This window comes from Andrena cerasifolii, chromosome 6, assembly GCF_050908995.1.
Source record: "Andrena cerasifolii isolate SP2316 chromosome 6, iyAndCera1_principal, whole genome shotgun sequence".
NCBI lineage: Eukaryota > Metazoa > Arthropoda > Insecta > Hymenoptera > Andrenidae > Andrena > Andrena cerasifolii.
Window position 1 is genome coordinate 1,361,423 of NC_135123.1, and position 20,190 is coordinate 1,381,612.

Here is a 20,190-nt window from a genome sequence, read left to right on the forward strand (position 1 = left end):
TCCCTTAAGGGTACTAGACAGTCGTTCGTGTCTAAAATGAAGCATTTCTGTTTCAATTAATTACAAAGAAACAAATTGAAACTGAGACTTATTCTTTGGCATGAAGTTTATTAACATCATAAGCCTTAAGAAACAAGTTTGTGTCGTCAAAAATATGCATTATATATGAAGCTACAGATGGATCATTAAAGAGGCTTTTTAAAAAAAATTTTACGGTTTGGCAGTAATAACTCAAAAACGAAGGTTTCAATCGATTCAGAACAAATTTGAGCATGGTCACAAAATGTGAGGTTTCGGACCGGACCAAAATTGAAGTTAATGAAAACTCTTATTCTTTATGAAAAGAAACTAAGACCGCATCTTTTGGGGCTTGGGGAGGGTAAAACTTCATGAATGGGGTTTTAGTTTCTTTTGATATCAATAACTTCATACCAAAGAACAAGTCTCAGTTTCAATTTGTTTTTTTTTTTCGCAATTAATTGAAACAGAAATGCTTCATTTTAGACTGGAACGACTGCCTAGTACCCTTAAGAAGGAAACATAAACTTTGCTGCTGACTATCCTTTAACATTGATAATAACCTGTATTCGTTTCGGCATTGATGTGGATAAACTCATTCATTTTGCTCCTATTGTTGACCATCGTTTTATTATTATAATTCCTAGATCTTTTAAATTGTTTCTATTTGAAAACCTATGTTATCTAACTTGCTGTAACAACTTTTCCTAAATGTGCTGTATAGGATTTGTATCATGTATGTTCTATGGGATATAAGGATATGGAAGCTGACAAACTAAGGGTTAAGAGCTCACCCAAAAACTTTGCTTGTGGCAAGAATTTTATGGCTCACTGTAGTTATTGTTACGATGCTGAAATAACTTAGCAACTCCTGAGAATGTTACTACAGCTCCTTCGGTGTCCCACTACGTAATAACGTTATGGATAGTGGGGAACGACGAATCGCGGTGTTTTAACAGGTCTGTCGGGCGGATCAGTGGCCGCAAAGCCTTGAACAGTACCAAACGATACCGCAGGAAAGAACGTCCTTCGTTGTGCTGACGAATTCTTAGTTTGTCGCGCGTTACCGTCGCGGCTGCATCTCGCTCCTGCAGTTTTCTCGCGGTAATCCTCGATCGTGGCGATAGGCGAGCAATAAATAATCGACCGAACGACGCAAAGTTGAGTGTTTCACACGGAAACGTCGAAAGTGAACAGAAGAAAGTTGTATTCACGATTTAGGTGAGAGGGATTGTTCGAGACGCTTCCTACATTTCGGTAATTGATTTTGATATAATATTTCACGCGCTAACTGCCAATCGCGTGATATTTCGTGGATCGAAAGCAAACCCACACCTGAACATTAAGTACAAGTAAATTCGTGTCTGATGTATTTCACTGTAATGGCCGTACGAGCCATATTGTGCCTAATTAGTGCAAATAAAAAACCTTGCGGTTGGAAGAACAACGAGGAACACGTTTGTATATAATGAAAAGGAAAGAATTCAACATTTTTTATGATCTTCAAATGGAAAAAATCTTACAATTGTTTTGAAACGAGAACATGTCTCAGTAAGGTCGTGTATGAGACAGAGTTGTGCAGAATTACAATTGAATTACTCCATCAATTATAATTACAAAATAATTCAATTACATTGTATTCAATTATATTGTAATTCGTAATTCAGTTCTCTCATTCAATTAAATTACATCACAATTCGTAATCGCAATTGAAGTATAATTGCAAAGTACAATGTAATTACGAATTACGAATTAAGAGGTAACCAAATTGAGGGGTAATAAGAGGAAGATATATGTAGGTAAAGGTTTCGAACAGAAAAAAAAAATTATGAGTGATGAATATGGCGTTATTCATAAATTTATAATATATAAAGAGAAATAAACTTCATTGTTACATTTTTTACACATTCAAACATAAATGTAAAAAAAAGAAACATGTATCTGCTCTACCTAATTTACATAATATATTAAAGGGAAAAATAACGGCAATCACCTAATGCGTCTCATGTAAAAAAATTAATACAGAAATACAGTGAAATACATCGCCTAATAGGAAAAAACTGGAAAAGTAACATTTTTAGTTCACCACTAACCACTAATTGGGCATCGTATAGACATGAAACATAAATATAATCATTTATCTAACTTCTTCAGAGTTCTGAGTTGTAATTTAATTACATTGTATTTCAATTACATGCATGATTGCAGTAATTAGGAATTGAATTAATTGAAAAGTTTGAATTATGTAATTCAATTGCGTTATTTGAATTTTTATATAATTGAAATACAATGTAATTAAATTACAGTATAATTCAATTATCACAACTGTGGTATGAGATCTATACAAAGAAGACAATAATATCTTGTTTCTGTGACATTTTTTACCCGAGTGCATACAACCATCAGTCATTTAATCAGACTGTTCTAGTTCATGCTCATTCAATAGTTTTTTACGAGATATTGTTTCTTTTTTCAGTGTAAAAATGTAGAACGATCTATGAATGATCATACCTGGTGAACGTTTAGTATTTGCATAAATAGACGTTGACTTCGAATTTTCCGACCCCACATAATATGTGGCACATATGCAGTATATACATCGCTACGTATTAAGTCGTAGTGAGTGTTCAAAACCATTTCTTATTTGAGATGCGTATATTGTTGTTTTGTAAGTGTTATCTTAAACAGATTTTTCTATTAATTTAGTGGCATTCAGTGTAAGGTAAATCCGGGAGACGCGGTCGGGCTGGAGAGTTGGTTGAGTCGCTATAATTCAGACTCTATATACGCAAAAGCGTGTTAAGGTTCAGAACAATTGCTTTTCTAGGAATTAAACAGTTGACTGAATGTGTTTTCTGCGAGTCTAGACGTCTATAGAGTCTGAAATATAATGACTCGACCAACTGTCCGACCCGACCGCGTCTCCCGGATTTGCCCTATTCAAAATTAAATGTTCTAAAGCAACAGTGTGCATTTATGTCTGATAACGGAGGTGTCGGACGTGTTTACCTCCGATTTAGACTAGAATAGCAGGATAATACCATTAGTCCAGTGAAAGTCAATTTGTGGAATAATTCCCAGCAAACTAAATTTTTGTATGGGCTTTTATTTCGTCATTTTTGAACAATGTGTTTTTCGCGAGTATTTCGTTATCCCTCAGCTCTAAGACAAAAATTGTTATCATAAAATTTGTAGCTTACTTCTGTATGAAGGCTGAAACTATGTAAAACCGTCGTACATGAAAATGGTTACTCCTATGAAAAAAAAACTGATACAAACTTTTTTGTGCAGAATTTCCTACGCTACAAATTCTATAATAACTATTTTTGTCGTAGAACTAGTAGATAACGAGATATTCGCTAAAACTGTTTTTTTTTACATTCGACGCTCTGTCAAATTTTTAGCAGGGGTCACATAGATGGGGACTTTTAACATATTGTTTAAAACGATGAAATAAAGGCTCATACAAAGATTTAGGTAGCTGGGAATTATTCCGCAGATTAGTAAAGGGCCCAAATTTCGTCTCCAATTTGTATTTGACCCTGTAGACTGTAGAGGGTGTATAAAAAATTACAATGAGCTGGCACTTGACATGAAAATTCTTTAAACGTTTCTCTATGCATCCACGAATCACAAAATGTAATTATTTCATGTCAATACGAGATAATAAACAAAATGTGAAACCGTGCAACATGCAGATCTGAAAAAAGTGTTCCTAATCTCGCCCCCCACGAAAATGTTTATAAAACAGGAAATGAAATGAAAAATTATTTTTTTTTTATTCATAAAAGCTGTTGTGCCGTCTTCATTAAACATTAAACATTTCTACTAAAAGTGCTTGAAAACCGATGAAAGATACTTCACTCCTGTAACTGTTCATGTTTCAGCCCCTTTATTTCAAATAATAAATTTTTAGAAAATCGATCTCAATTTCTTTTAGAATTCCGGGGACGAAATTAGAACACCTCCTGGAGACGAAATTTGGAATTCGCGCAGTTTCAATATGGTGATCGCTCTAATAGACGACCACGCGAGTGATTGCCATCAAAGTTATTGCGTATAAGAAACTACAAGATATGCCCGAAAAAGTGTTACAACTTCGAATTCGAAATAATATTCACATAGAAACGGGTAACGTGCTATCATACTGAAGTCTGTAAAAACTCACCGTGCTCGAAAATCTTCTTCTTCTTCGCAAATGCACAAATACTTAACCTGTTACTTGCAAATCTGTCAGAATACTGACGTATACTAATGGAACATTTACCACCAGATGACACTGAGAATGCAATCATAGGAATCGTGAAATGCAGGGCGAAATTATGCGCGGGAACGAAATTTGGGCACTTAAGGGGGTAGACACGTCACGTGACCTGGCCGATTTGGTAGGTCGGTATTACAGCAGGTTTTTTCTGCACTGAAATGGTATTAGCCATAGATACGCCGCTGCCTGGTGCACACGAGAGGGAGCTGTTTGCTATTTCCGTATTCTATTCTGAATAAGGAAAGAAATTCTCAGCTGTTGCGTTGTACTTATAAAAATTTAAACGGAAAGTCGGCTGGTACTGCAAACGTAGAAAATTCATTGTACATTTTAATTACTTGAAATGTGCTTATGCAACAATATTCTACGTTAGCAGTAAGGAATTATAAGCGAAAAGGGAAAATAGATGAGGGGATGTCCCCAGGAAACGAAGTTTGTTAGGTTAGACATTTTTTTATTAGCAAAGCACCGAAACAGAACATGAAATACACTTATTACACGTCCTCTGCAGAAAGCAGTTATGAACAAACATTATATATAAAATTGTGTTGGATGTTGAATTGGACTAGTGAAAATGCGCAGACTGGATGCGCGTGATTATTATGTGGTTGGCTCCTCGAAGTGACAAAATATAATCTATATGCTATACCCGATTTCCTAAAGATACTGTTGCGGCGTAATAATAATGTTTTGGAAGGATGATAAAAGGTTCACAAATGTAGCGTAAAAGAACGAAATAGCCACTAAACATTTATTTTCATATACAATATACATAGGTTATATTTTCTGTCACTTTGAGGAGCCAGCCATATAATAATCACGCGCATTCAGCCTGCGCATTTTGAGTAGTCCGGTCGGCGTCATGGAAGGGGTACCTCCTCCACCCTGCATTTGTGGTAGTTGAAATGATATTTCTGAGCCCAGTGAAATACATGGGCCATTCCATGCGAAATCGGACACTTTTCGGAGTAACATTTCAGATTTAGATGAAACTTGGATATGTTGTAGTCTTTAGGGATATATAGGCATATCTCGACGGATTTTCCAAATGTCAAAAATTGTGGGTCTTACAGCTCTTTGAAATATAATGTTATCTTTTTTTCAAAAAATTATAACTGTTGAACTAACAAACTGATCAAAATGAGCCTTTGGGTGCTTACAATGAAGACATAAGAGTACCTAATAAAAATTATTTCACGAAAATTTTTTTTTTTAAATTTATTTTGCAATTGTTCTAAACAAATGCCATGATTTAATAGCGGGGCACTATTTAAAAATTTGAAAAAATAAGGGTATAGTCCTATTTGTCCCTTTTACGGACCCGTTTTGAGAAATACGGACACTTTCAAATTGGCTAAATGAAAATTAACTGAATGTGACGCTGTGTCGCCCAGCACCAGCTCGACAAATTTAACCATATGGTATACAATGACTTTCAAGGCCACGCAAGGTTAGGAATTAAAGAAATAGATAGGTCCATATTGTAGTACGCGCGGCTCAGCCAGACGAGCCGCTGCTGAGCGACGTAGCGTCACATTCAATTAATTTGCATGTGACCAATTTTAAAGTCTCCGTGTTTCTGAAAACGTGTCCGTAAAGAGCACAAGTAGGCCTATATCCTCATTTTTCAAAATTTTAAATAGTGCCCTGGTAGTATAAAATTGCATTTGTTCAGAACAATTTAAAAATAAATGGTCTAAAATTTGTTTCTGTTTTAAGATTCATTATTGTTATTAGGTACTCCTATTTCCCCACTGTAAGCACCCAAAAGCTCATTCTTATCTGTCTCTTAGTTCAACAGTTATAATTTAATGAAAAAAAGTCAATTTACACAATTGTGAAAATTTTTAAAAACCTTTGACATACGTTTATATATCACTAGAGACTATAACATATACAACTTTCACAAAAATCCCACATGATAATTCGTAAGTAATAAAAGATTAAAAAGGAGAGAGTGTTACACGTATTCAGTAAATTCTGTCGCATCGAACCTCGGTTCGAAATTTAATTTGTACGTTGTAAGTAGGTATAGGTATTCAGCGAACATTACTCTCCGATGTTCGCAGTGGCTCGCGGTTACTTTGTCGCTGTCGATGGGTCGTAAAAGAGAAGGATAGAACGGGGGTCATAGCAGCCGAAAAATAAAGCCAGCGCCTCGGTTTGCTAACACAGATACACAGCGTTGCCAGCATCATTATGCAGGACCACTTATTTAGCGGAAGGGGAGCACCTAGAGGCGTGGTGGTAACGCATGCGTGAAGACGTTGCTGACGCACACATTACCACCACTCCTGTGGGTGTTCCTCTCCGCTAAATAAGTGGTCCTGCATAATGTTCCTGGCTACCCTGCAGATACACAACAATTTTTCAATAACAATAAAGGCTTAACTTTTTTACTTTTAGTTTTTTTCTGTATAAACATTTCTTTTCAAATATTGATAACATTTTCCTGATCATAATGAGAGCAAACATGATACAGTGTTGAAATTTCTTTTCTTTCTGCTCAAATTCCTTTACACTGTGCCCTGGATTTCACCAGCCGATTGTGTTTAAACTTTACGCTCTAACCAAAAACGTTTTCCTCTTTTCAATATAGGTATTTGCTGAGTGAAATTAGAATAAGTCACATCTATTATTTTATTTTGTTTTATTTTTTTTTAAACCTGTCTGCATTTTAAATATTAACTAAGGACTATTTAACTTAGGAGATAGGACCGTAAAGGTTTACAAAAAGGATCAGGGAGTCAAATGTTGACTGATTTGGAGACTTATTCTTATTATATGTTCTATACAATAGTCGGAAGAATAAAAAAGAATAATAGTATGAGCAATATTTCAAAAAATTACTGTAACATTCATATTCTGAAAATATGGAGTCCAGTATTAGTAAAAAGTTTCAATCTCTCTTTTTTTATTTCCAATAATGTGACCATATAATTATAACATAAATACGGCAGCGATTTCAAGTGATGTGTGTGTTACTGTAAAAGCGTTAATTTAGTAAATGTATACAGTTCCCAACAGTTCGTAGTCAATGTATGCCTAAAATGCATACAACCTAACCTCTAATCGTACGAAAACGGATACATTGACTGCATCACGCTTTTACTCTGGCACATGTATGCAGCTAACGCTTCAGTTTTGCTATGATTCCACGTTGTCAGTCCTCCCGAGTAGGTGCCATCTCGTATCCACTACCTCGACCAAATTTGTCACGTGACTTGCTCTGTATTATCGCCAATATTGCGGAACTCGTATTTGGGAATGCAATCACGGGCATACGTTGTTTGTCTTTATATGAGCAGATTTTGGACTGGTTGAGGTCTCATTCGAAAGAGGAAGGTTCAATGCAGCCCGCTCTGGTCATCGTTTGAGTCACAAAACTGTTTTAGTGACCTAAAAATACTTGGATTCATGCGGGTGTATTTTGTCGACTTTTGCTCTACTTTCAACACTTATAGTATAAGATACCAACGCAATCTCGTCGAACCATGACCAGAGCGGGCTGCATTGAACCTTCATCTTTCGAATGAAACCTCGCCCAGCCCAAAATTCGCTCATATAAGGACAAACAACGTATGCCCCCAAACCCATGTTTCGGGCCAGATTGTGTCGGTATACAGCGAGCTGCATTATCCGTGTCTACCCCCTTAACCCTACCTATATAGTACGAACTCCATATGTTTCATGTACGATTGAATAGGGGAGACCGGGGCAAAGTGAACCTCGGGGTAAAATGAATTTTCTTAATTTATTCTTTAACAATAGAATATATTAACAAATTTTGGCGACGTAATAATTGTGTGTAATACCACAATGATAATTATGCACATTCAAATATCGAAAAATGGAAATTCATTTAAAAAAATAAAAATGAATTTTTAGAAACTTCCAATTTGTTTTCTTTTCAATTTAGCTTTTTGGATAAATGAGTCTTAAATGTGTTATTTTAACTTCAAATTTTTTCTGCGCGTTTATATCAAGCTTACAAACATATATGTACACGCGTTTGAGAAAACATTAATCCTAACATTATTAAATAATTAATTTTCCACTGAGTATACATTCGGGGCAAAGTGACCGGGGTAAACTGAGCTGCAAAGAAAAGATGCGCGAGTGATGTGCGCAATAACCTAACCTGTCAGCTAGCTGGGAAACCACGCGGCGTGATGGAACAGAATCTAACCTCAAAAAAGTGAAAAATCTGCCACAGTTTTTGACAACCACGGTTTAAAAAAAAACAAAAACTGAAGTGCTACACACGCCATCCCAGCGTAAGGGGTTAATAATTACCTATATGCTTATGGCTGCCGTCTTATTTTTGTTATGGTCCGAATTGATCAAACCGCCCCTTGTAAACAGACGGACCCTAATGAAACTACTGCGGTCGATAAAAAGAAGTTGTACAGAGGTGACATCTCCAGGTACTCTGTGTAGATGAATTTTTGGCGCATAGTTGCCACATCTTCTGTTCTCTCTGACTCTGTCGCGCTGTTGCCACATCTCTTTCTATCAAGAAGTCTTGAAGAAATACGGCACGAGAGCTGCGTCTAGCGTCGGAGCCTCGCTGAGCATAAAGGAGGATAGCAATAATGAAAGATAGAGAGGCTGGGTAGTGAAGTTAGGAAACATGTCAATGAAACAATACTAATTTACGAATCAATATTTTTTATATATACGTAGAAGGATGTAATATTTTTATAATCAATGTGCAATTGAAGGGTCGGATGCAATAAGGGGATTAGCGCTCGAAAATGGGAAAATTTATTGTCCAAACGTTAAAAAAGATTGGAAAATTAAATGTTATTAAACAGAATTTTAAAATATAGGGTTATAAAGCTCGTCAGGACACATTTTTTCTGTTTACAGTTTGTTTAAAAAATTGTTCATCGTCCAAAATCATTATTTCTTTAAACATAAATTTGCGATAACTTGAGTAAATATTAAGGGATTGTTATGAGACTAAAAACATAACTTCAGAAAACTCTGGCGAAGCCGTAAAATGTATGCACAAAACCGTTATGTTAAAAAATGTAGTAATATTCAATTAAAAACTAATACTGGACATAACCCATGTTTTTCAACGTTCGCCGTTAAAAAGTATCGAGGCAATTTTGAGGTACATATAACTTGCAGCGACAAAGTTTTTCCTTAATATACAAGAAAGATTTTCACAAATTTTCACACTGATTAATAAATAATTGTAGAAGATATAGCAATATATATAAATGCCGCGCGCCACCAACAGTCAACAGCCGCGTTTTAGTAATTTTAGCACTTGCGTTGACAGTTGATGCCGCGCGGAATTGATGTACCTCGCCATATCTTCTACAATTATTTATGAATCAGTGTGAAAATTGGTGAAAATCTTCTTTGTATATTAAGAAAAAACTTTGTCGCTGCAAGTTATATATACCTCAAAATTGCCTCGATACTTTTTAACGGCGAACGTTGAAAAACATGGGTTATGAAATAAACCGATTTATACCGTGTTTCATCTCATTTTAATCTTGAAAATCTGAGCAGTATGTTACTAAAAATTAACAAAATTTAAAAAAACGCGGCTGCTTAAAAAGGGAACTAAAATGACAAAAACAAGACTTAATTAATTTATACATGGTATATTATTTATCATAAATGATTTGATGTAATTACATTCAAACATTACATTACATTCAATATTGTGTATCGCTGTTCGTCCTAATTAGATTCGATGAGCTATTAATAACGCTAAATTCCCCACACGGACGAAGAGAGAAACACGTTATAATTCAAGCCTTCCTGACGACAAATAGTAATAGGGGAAATGCGGCAACAACGCGATACAACTCTCGTTGCGTATCGGCAACTATGTTTTTCCTACATTTATCGGCTAGCTTGGACTTCCACCGGTTCTGATGGTACATGGCGCGAATATACCATTAGCGCCGGTGACGGGGAATCCTTGAAACATAATTTTGTCATTTCTCGAGTCTGTCTCTGTACACGAGTTATAAATTTATTATTATTTCAACGTACGGTGCTTATTAGCGTTCAAACGCACCAGACCCGTCTGCACGGATGTCTACTGGAGGCAACTATACCTGCAAAAGCTTCCTTCTTGCCAATTCCACGACGTAAGTTGGTTAAAACGGTTGTTTACAACATCGCGTATACCTACACGCTTTTCCTAGCTTGTGTGAGCGTACGCACACATTCAAGGCCCGATGAGACGGCAGCCTTAATTAAAACTCGTATTTTATTTCAGCTCACTTTACCCCATATATGCTCGTTTTGGCATTTTCTTTTCAAGTTGAATTTTAATATACTTTAAGTTTATTTTAAGTATTGCTATTCGTCATTTATCAATAGTAATGTTCAAATTATATTATAAATCTATTTCCACACATTTTTATTGAAAGGGAAAAGTTGTATCGACTTCAAACTTTTTTCGCGTCACTTTGCCCCGGTCTCCCCTACACGATTGAATGCACAACACTTTGTAAAGCCTGTGATGCTTATGTTTATAAGCAGGTAGAAAAACATATCTGACATTCTCAAAATCGTTACAACCATTACGCGGCCGACCAATACGTTTTAAATTACTCCGATTCTGCCTGCCTACATATCCTTGTTCATAATGACTTGCAATTTTTCATTAATTCCAATACGTTAACTTATTAGAATAAGTATGTTATTTATTCCGTATAAGGAAGTATTTTGTGACATTTAATCCGGTTGCTTTCACGGATAGTTGAAAACTGAAAAATATCCATACACGTAGAGATTGTATAGACACATAATATTTTAAGCTTGGCAGTTTGCCGTTATCACTTTTACTCATACTCTGGTGAGAGTCTGATTAGGTGTAACCACATCAATAAAAGCGCATTTGTACCGGTATTGTATGTTCAACGTAGTTATTCCCAACTATATTTTATTGGTACAAATACCGAAACATTGTTATCTCTATAAAGAATGTAATTTCATTAACACTTTGAGTGACGCAAGGTTTGGCGGAATACCGTTTCAAGTCAGTCGGACCTTCTCGAACGATAGTTTCTGCCGAGAAAGTCCAGCTCGCTCCGCACAGTGACCACATACCGTCAATAGTGAATATTTAAGTTTCTATATTTTCTATTGGATTTTTATAACGCTGTTACCAATGAACGGGTGCACTTTTTCTGATGAAGATGAGTCCAAACGCGACCTGGTTCAGGATATCTTTAATTGCACGTGATTCGGTTCAATTCTGAATTTTTGGAAACCAATTATATATTACGTATGATTAAATATAATACGAATGAGCTCGATTTTAGATCCATTTTCATTAAGTGAAATCTCGTCAATCTATTGGTGATACTTTCATAAAGATCTAATAGAAAACATAGAAATTAATATTTTCATTAGCACAGTAAATCCTCGTTTCCAGCCCGTTTCTACAATGCGTTAGGAGCCCGACGACTATCCCCACCATTTCTTCGAATCCTTCGACGAGAGTGAGAACACCCAATGAGTGAGCGAGTGGAAACGAAAGAGTCGACGGCAACTTCGTGTCAACTGTTTCGTTTCCTCTCGCTCGCTCATGGGCTTTTCTCACTCTCGTAGTGCAAAAACTACAAAAAGTGCAAAAAGTACAAAACCGGGGACTTTAAGGAAGTTCCCGTTCAGTCAATGTAATCTTGCGTCTTATGTGATCAACGTTTGAAATCAATTTAGAAAAGTTTAATAAACATCTACATCAAAATTCAACTATATTAGGTGCGAAATATATATGTATGGGAAAATGCCCAGTATTCTTGAGATACGGATTTGGCGGAGAGAGATAGCCACCGAAATTTCTGTGTCTCACGAATCAATTCGTACCATTTTAAACGATTGTTTGGGCATGAAACGCGTTGCCGCTCAACTAGTGCCGAAAGACCTGAATTTTCTGCAAAAACTCAATCGCGTTAAGGTCGCTGAAGACATGTTAGAAAGAGTCAATTCCGACCCCACATTCATAAAACGCATTGTAACTGGTGATGAGACATGGGTTTACGAGTTTGACATGCAAACCAGTCAACAAGCTTCGGAATGGCGCCTTCCAATTGAGCCGAAACCGAAAAAAGCACGTCAAAGTCGATCAAAAGTGAAGGTGATGTTGACAGTTTTTTTCGATTACCGCGGTGTTGTGGACTCGGAATTTTTGCCACAAGGTAAGACAATAAATAAAGAATATTATCTGAGCGTTATGCGGCGTTTGGGGAGCAAATTCATCGAAAAAGACCAGATTTATCGAAAGAAAACTCATGGATTTTGCACCATGATAACGCACCATCTCACAAGGCTATTATTGTGAACGAATTTCTGGCCAAAATCTCAACAAATCTTATCGAGCAACCACCGTATTCCCCTGATATGGCTCCGGCCGACTTTTTTCTTTTTCCAAAACTGAAATTACCACTTCGAGGCACCCGTTTTCAGTCGATAGATGACATAAAAGAGAATTCGCGGCGAGTACTGAAGTTGATTCCAAAAAATGCGTTCAAAAAATGTTTTGATGATTAGGTTCTTGGTTGGCATAAGTGTATTATTTCGAAAGAGGCCTACTTTGAAGGCGATACAATAAATTTGGATGAATAATACATATTTTGTGTTTCATTGATCAATTCCCGGTACTTTTTTGACAGAATGTATTTCTTGTAAACTAATAATATAAGCTCCTAAAAAAAGGAAATATATCATGGCAACTACTTCTAATCTGTGTATAAACACGTGTTAAAGTTTGTATGTTTTTATTTGGTGCAAAATTTTAAGTAATAGCGTTCCTGATAAGCAACAGCAAATAATTAGTTACATATAGCTTTTTTCCATAAGAAGCCCATAGAAAAAATTTCAGCAATTGTTGGCTTTTTAGTTACCTTCTGGGAACTTCTGAGCAAATTTCTTTTTGTTTTACAATCAACATATTTGTCCTTGCAACTGTGAAAACAAGATTTGGCAATATTTGCAATCTCAGCGTCCCTTTACCTGTGCGGTAATTGGGCCTCCGATGACTCATATGTTAATGAAAATTTTAATTTCTATATTCTTTATTAGATCTTTATGAAAGTACCGTCAACGGGCGGTTTTATGGTCAGTTTACCACTCGCACCCCAGATTACTGTAATGAGGATTGAAAACAATATCGTCTGGTCTCGTACCCGTCTCAATTTCAAACTTTTACCCCTCTATGGAGAGATTTTTCGCTAACTGCGTGCAAAAGCTACAATAGCGACGTATCGGTCCAAAAGAATGACATAAACGACAGCCATTATAGTGGCGTATAGTAGCTAAACGGATACAACATTCGGACACACAAATTGTAGACAAAATTCAAAGACCTCTATAAACAAAGATACATTCCATTCGTTATTCCTTATGTCCGATCTATGCATGTCTACATTAAGGATAAAATCACAAGAAAGGAAACAAGAACATTAGATTTCTGAGGCTGCAGAACTAATAATTGAATACAAATTTTATTTCTCAATTTATGAAAGTAATGATATAGAAAGAACTGGCCTATTGTTTATTAATACCGTGATTTTTAAAAAGAGCATTCAATAAAGTATTAAATAAACAATTTTCAAAAGTTTTTTAACAAAAATTGTGGTTAAAAAACTGAAAAAAGGAAAAATTAATTAACCGGAAAATATGTTAAATTATCCATCGTTATGGATAAATTACTTCTCATTAGAAGGAGATAATTTTTTCTATTTTTCGGCGCAAATTGCATTCCGATATCTTTTATAGCTCAAAAGTGATACGAAAAGACTCTGGGCAGTGTCGTCTACACTGTCGTAGGTGTTTTTGGGTGTATAGGCGGTGAGACTGGTGAGAGAAATGGTAGACTGTGTGGGTATGAAAAAATCAATTTATTTGTTATTATCATGGAACAGTACGACGGCAGTACGCAAACGAATGAATACTGGGCGATAGTACGAGAAGTACAAACATGGTGACATTCTGACAAATAAACATTTTATTTGCAGATTATAAGCCAAAATAATTCAAAATCTCGAGTTCCGTGAAAAGGAATCACTGATGATATTAACAACATGATTAGTGCTCGACAAGACAAATCTAATACTGAAAGAATGATTCGGCTACCACAATCCGTTCCGGAGTTATATCCGCGTAGAGTTTTCAACTTCTTCATATAACTCCACGCGGATATAACTCCAGAACAAATTGTGGTAGCCTAGTCATTCTTTCAGTATTAGATTTATCTTGTCGAGCACTAATCATGTTGTTAATATCATCAGTGTCCTTTTCACTGAACTCGAGATTTTTAACAATATTGGCTTGTAATCTGCAAAAAAAAAAGTGTTTATTTGTTAGAACAGGGGTGTCGAACTTCCCCACTCCGAAAGCCGCACGAGACGGGCCCCCGGCGGTGAGAGAGTGCGGTACCCCTCCAAACCAAGAAATTCATCAGAGTGAAGTGGGTGTGGAGGAGGCCGTTCTCCTACGGCTCTACGAAGCAGGCGAAGAGGAGAAGGAGCCATTTGTTCGACACACCTGTGTTAAAATGTCACCATGTGTGTTTATTATTTATGATTGTTGGCTATTGTATTACTTAGTTTGTTTGTTTACGCTGAAATTGACACCAGAATTGCTCCGATCAGATGTGCCATACGCTCGCTAAGCGGTTTCAAGTATACTCAATCGCTCGAAATCAGAGTTTCGGGGCGCGGCTCCCTCCTCAGTCTGGTGACGTCAGTGTGATAAGATTTTGTGTGAAGCATGAAGCGTAAGGATCTAAACACGTTTGCAATTATACATTTATATATAACATACTGCTTATTCTTGAAAAATAATTGCCGGGGACCCGAGAGCAAAATTTTGTGGCGCTCACTTTCCGAACATGAGAGGCTGAGTTGTAAGACATTGTCACGTCAAATGGCATCAAATTCTTCAATCGGGGCCTCTAAAGCCGGGTCCAGACCTGAATGGGTATACGTTGAGTAAGGCTGAGCACGTACGAATATTCTAATGTGGACGGGTGAAACGGTAGCTAGACGGTATGCTTTGCGTCACAAAGGGTGAGCGTGAACGCATATGCTAATAGGGCCCTTTACACGGTTGCTTTTGCGTCCGTTCTTGCGCGCTACACGCCATCGCAACACGCAAAAGTACATGAACGCCGGAGGGAAGGAAGGAGCGCGCTCCTTCGTGCACGCCAGAGGGTTATACTCGGCACTACTTACAAGGAGAGGTTCCCAGGTGTCCTCTGATTGCTTTGAATTTTGAATATGTTTTAAAGGATCGAAAAATAAGATATACCTGTTTTTTATAGAGGCCCGTTTTCATATTTAGGGGGTGAAACCAACCCCCAAAATTATAAGATTTTCAGGTGTTCATCTCCGATTGCTTTGGTTTTTGGATATATTTTAGAGGACCGAAAAATAAGAAATACCTGTCTTTTTATTTTGGCCTTCTTGAATGCTTAGAGGGTGAAACCAACCCCCAAAGTTCACACGGGGTACAAAATTGTGTTGAGGAAAACTTCATATAAATTTCATTTGCGTGATAATTTACTGTATGGACGATGTTGTTATCGTCAGTCACCCTTATTGGAGGAAACCACAATCGTTTAAACACGCATTTACGAGACTTGAAACGTGACAAAAATATCATAAAAATCTTAAGAAACCATAGACATAAATTATTTTATGATGACACAACAGTGGTTTTATGCCCTCTCATCGCTACTGACAATGAGGGGTGAACAACCCCTAGTTAACTACATCGGGCTTACAGAATTCAAGAAAAGATTATTTTGCGAAAATTGACTACAAAATGATGAAGGTAATTACAATCTTGCTTAATGAGAAAATAGCCCCCTACAGCCCAGTTACATATGTAAATAATGAAGACATTTACTTATTGCATTAATTCTTTTTAACTTAAATTTGTAATCTGAATTTCTGACAAGATATATACAGTTTACGAAATGATCCACTTAAAGTATTTGTGTACACTATAAAGTGTGCGTGTGCGTGTGCGTGTGCGTGTGCGTGCGCGCGCGCGTGTGTGTGTGTTTGTGTGTGAAAATATTATTATCGGAGACCATAAGGATGATATATGTCATAAAAATGGTATTCATAAAAAAAAATGTTTTAAACAATATGCTTTTTTACACCAGGTGCATCTAACTATCGGTGTTTCATCGCAGAGTGCACATTTCATTTCTTGTATTCTGTTTGAAAGCAAAGTCTACAGGATTTACAAAATCTCCTAACTTTCGCTATGTGTATTCATTTTTATACCAAGGATACTGGAATAGATTTATATATCTGGGTGAAGACAATTGATTGTGTACAAGTGATTGTAATTTGATTACATTATTTCTTAAATGAAGATTAACGGCATCGTTATGCAAGAGCACATCGCCGGAGAAACGCCTAACATAATTCTTCCACACCCTAAATCCATAAACACCTACCCTGATAACCATCTGTCTCCAATCTGATATCAGATTGGGAGCAGGGTCTGGCACGAGAGCGCAGAATCTGACGTCAGAACTACAGCAGTCTGTGTCCGCATTTGGCTGCGTTCTGATGTGCAGAGCCTGAGGTGCAGTGCCTGATGTCAGATGGACAGCAGATTTCGCCGTCTGCTAGGCACAGCAACAGCGCCATCTGTAGGCAATTGCTTGGTAATTCTGAACCTCAGATGGCGCTGTTGCTGTGCCTAGCAGACGGCGAAATCTGCTGTCGATCTGCTGTCCATCTGACATTAGGCACTGCACCTCAGACTCTGCACATCAGAACGCAGCCAAATGCGGACACAGACTGCTGCAGTTCTGACGTCAGATTCTGCTGCCAGATCTGGCTATCAGGGTAGAGATTGGATTTTTCCAATTATACCTTTTGGTGGATCCGTAATCTTCTTCACAGTGCCCACTCCAAGAGTCTAGCAACAACAAACTTGTTTGTTTGGTTTTAGGGAAAAAGACTTCCTCCAACCAGGTTTTGAAACGAGCTGCAACATTAAATTAAATTCCGTCGTAACTACACACATATGTATAGTTAAATTTCAATTATCAATAAAAGATTGTTAAACTGAGATAATTTCAAAATATACATTACCAGATGTGAGTTTTACAGATTTTGATGCCGTCACGTACACGTTCGTTGGCTTAAATAATGTTTTACTGTTGGTCCAAATTCTCCTTGTGCTTCTTGCAAGACCAGAGAGGTAACAACAATCTTCCATCCGCAGTTATTGTTGGTTGTATTATATAGCTATGTGTCGTTGAAAATACAGATTGTACAACACATTCTACTTTTTTGTGTCCTGCACTGCCAAGGTTCGTCCAGAATGTATTTCTAATTTAAATCCACTCTGGTCTGAATTATATATATTGTCAGGTCCTATTCTGGCACTCAAAGGCTATAATTCATTAACAAAGTCTGTATACTTGACTTTTAATACTTTATCGTCTTCAACTGTTGTTCGTGTAACAAACTGGTTATTTTTCGTGACACAATGCGATGAGCTTTTTTAAAATTATATACTCACTTTCTAGAATCTTTAAAAACCATGTTATTATTACCCTACTCCTTATATGCCTTCAAAGCCCATCGTCGAATATTTCTGGCATGCAAAATATAACTGGCATCAATAGCTTCCCTCAAATTTTGTATTACATACTCGGAAATTTGTGCTAATCTTTCTCGTTTGGTTCCTCCTGCTTCAATTTGATGAAACCATCGCCGTAATTGCCGTTTAGAAGAAACATATTTAAAATTATGTTGTGCTGTATTAAGCTTACGCTTATTTCCTCCGCCATTCCAAAATGCAACTGCTCTGCACTTATAGTCAACATCAACATCTTTATCACGTTGAGAACAAACTCCTGTATATGTTTGTTCAGACCAATTTTCATCATGATCATTTTCATCAACAGCTTCAACTTCACACTCTTTAAACTGATCCATAAAGTCCAATGAAAACTCTTTCGAAACTTCGACAACATTAAATTCAAATATGCTATCAAGCAACATCTTTTGTATAGATTCTTTTAATTGTACTTCCTCCCTTGTTATAGGAATTTCCATCAAGTACATACTTTGAATTGTTACCAATAATAAATTGATCACGTTCAGCGATTAGTAATAATTTTTAATCGCCAGAATTGTAGTTACGAATTCTGTGAACATGTGAAGCACTCGGATGTGACTGAAGAACAAACCAGTTTTCGAGAAAAAACATAGCGGAGTCTTGAAGAAAATATCGCATAAGTCGATATAAGTGCTATTTTTAGCGTCATAACAGTAGCGTGGGGAGAAAGATTCAAGTAAAATGCAGCTGATCATATATGTCCCGTATGAAAGAAAACCGCTACCAATTCATTAGCACTTGGTTTCCTCAATTTTTTTTTCCAGTGTTTTAATTTTAGCTTATTGAACTCCCATTGAGGGTATTTATAATTATAATGACAATTTAAAGCTCCATCTTTATAAAGTACTATTTACCTAAATTTCCTTTGTATTCGTTCAAAACTTACGCGCCTTTTAAATATCTTATATAAGCCCAACGTAGCTGACTAACTAGGGGTTGTTCACCCCTCATTGTCAATAGCTACGGGAGGGCATAAAACCACTGATGTGTCATCATAAAATAATTGGTGTCTATGGTTTTTTAAGTTTTTTTATGATATTTTTGACACGTGTCCTGTATCTTATATACGTATTTAAACGATTGCGGATAGTTTACCCTCCGATAAAACGCATAGAATACAGTTTTAGATTCCGCAGGCAACTTCCGAGGGAATATATGTGAACATGGAAAATATGTGATATAAATAATTAATTCAATTACTTAATTAGCGCAATAGGGTTGAAACAAACTGCTAAACTGTATACAGTAGCAAAAGATATTTGTAAAGAAGTATTAGATGTCCCAAGTACTGACAGTATCCATATTATTTCCATTTAATTTATTTTACATAATAAAAACGATCTGTAACGTCGACAAACAAAATACGGTCTTACACAACAACTCGCAACCTATGCGGGTCGTCCCCGCGACGGCGATCACAGAATGCGGACTTATATATTTTCACTCTCATCCTACGCTTGCGTTCTTCAAATGTCGACACACAGAATACAGTCTTAGGTTCCACAGGCAACCTCCGAGGAATTAGATGCGAGCATGGACAATATCGATGCGCGTTACGAAGAGTAGCACGATTCATTTTTTTCTTACGGACAACTGCATGTAGAAAAAATGAAACGTGCTAAGGTAAATGTCCCAATTTCTGCTCATGTCCCCATTTCTGCTCATTTCGTATTTTTCTTATTATTATAAGCGTTACGTTTGTACTACCGTTGCAACAAAATAATTCTAAATTATTTGAACAATTACGCGAGTGTTGCACAAGATTGGGGCTAATCAAAGTGCAGCATAAGCAACGAAAAATTTTTAAAACGTGTCCTAGCTGGTTGAGTTAAGGAATAGCGTCACTATTGGGATTCGATAATTGAGCAGAAAATAGTTTTTGCAGTAAAAGTTCTTATTTAATAACAAAAACAGATACTGTATTGTGCTCTGGATTTAGATTTTTTTACTATTTTTCTTGTGCAGAAACACGGACATTTAGAGCATTGTATTTAATTATAAATCACTAATAGTTAAACATCGTGAAATATTTTTCTTAAATAGTTTTTGAATCGGTTGATTTATTATTAAAGACTTAATCAATTACTCTGCAAATTTTGATCACAAACAATTTTTTTTACACCTTTTTTATGATGAGTAACCTCTTAAATGAGCAGAAATTGGGACATTCACCTTACTTTTCGTAACGCGCGTCGATATGTGATATAAGTAATTAATACAATTACTTAATTAGCACTATATTGCTTAAGCAAACTGTTAAACTGTATACAGCA

At 36.4% G+C, this 20,190-nt stretch overlaps 1 protein-coding gene across 2 annotated transcripts in view; it reads left to right on the forward strand.

Annotated features, from left to right (window-relative positions):
• The first annotated feature begins 953 nt into the window (after window positions 1–953).
• Yellow-b (L-dopachrome tautomerase yellow-b) overlaps window positions 954–20,190 on the forward strand; it is a 70,522-nt gene continuing 51,285 nt past the window's right edge. Inside the window, exon 1 of one of the 2 annotated variants that reach the window (XM_076814097.1) lies at window positions 954–1,239. The gene's annotated coding sequence lies outside the window, so the exon portion shown is untranslated. Of the gene's footprint in view, window positions 1,276–20,190 lie in introns of both variants that reach the window. The other variant, XM_076814096.1, reaches the window with a different exon arrangement.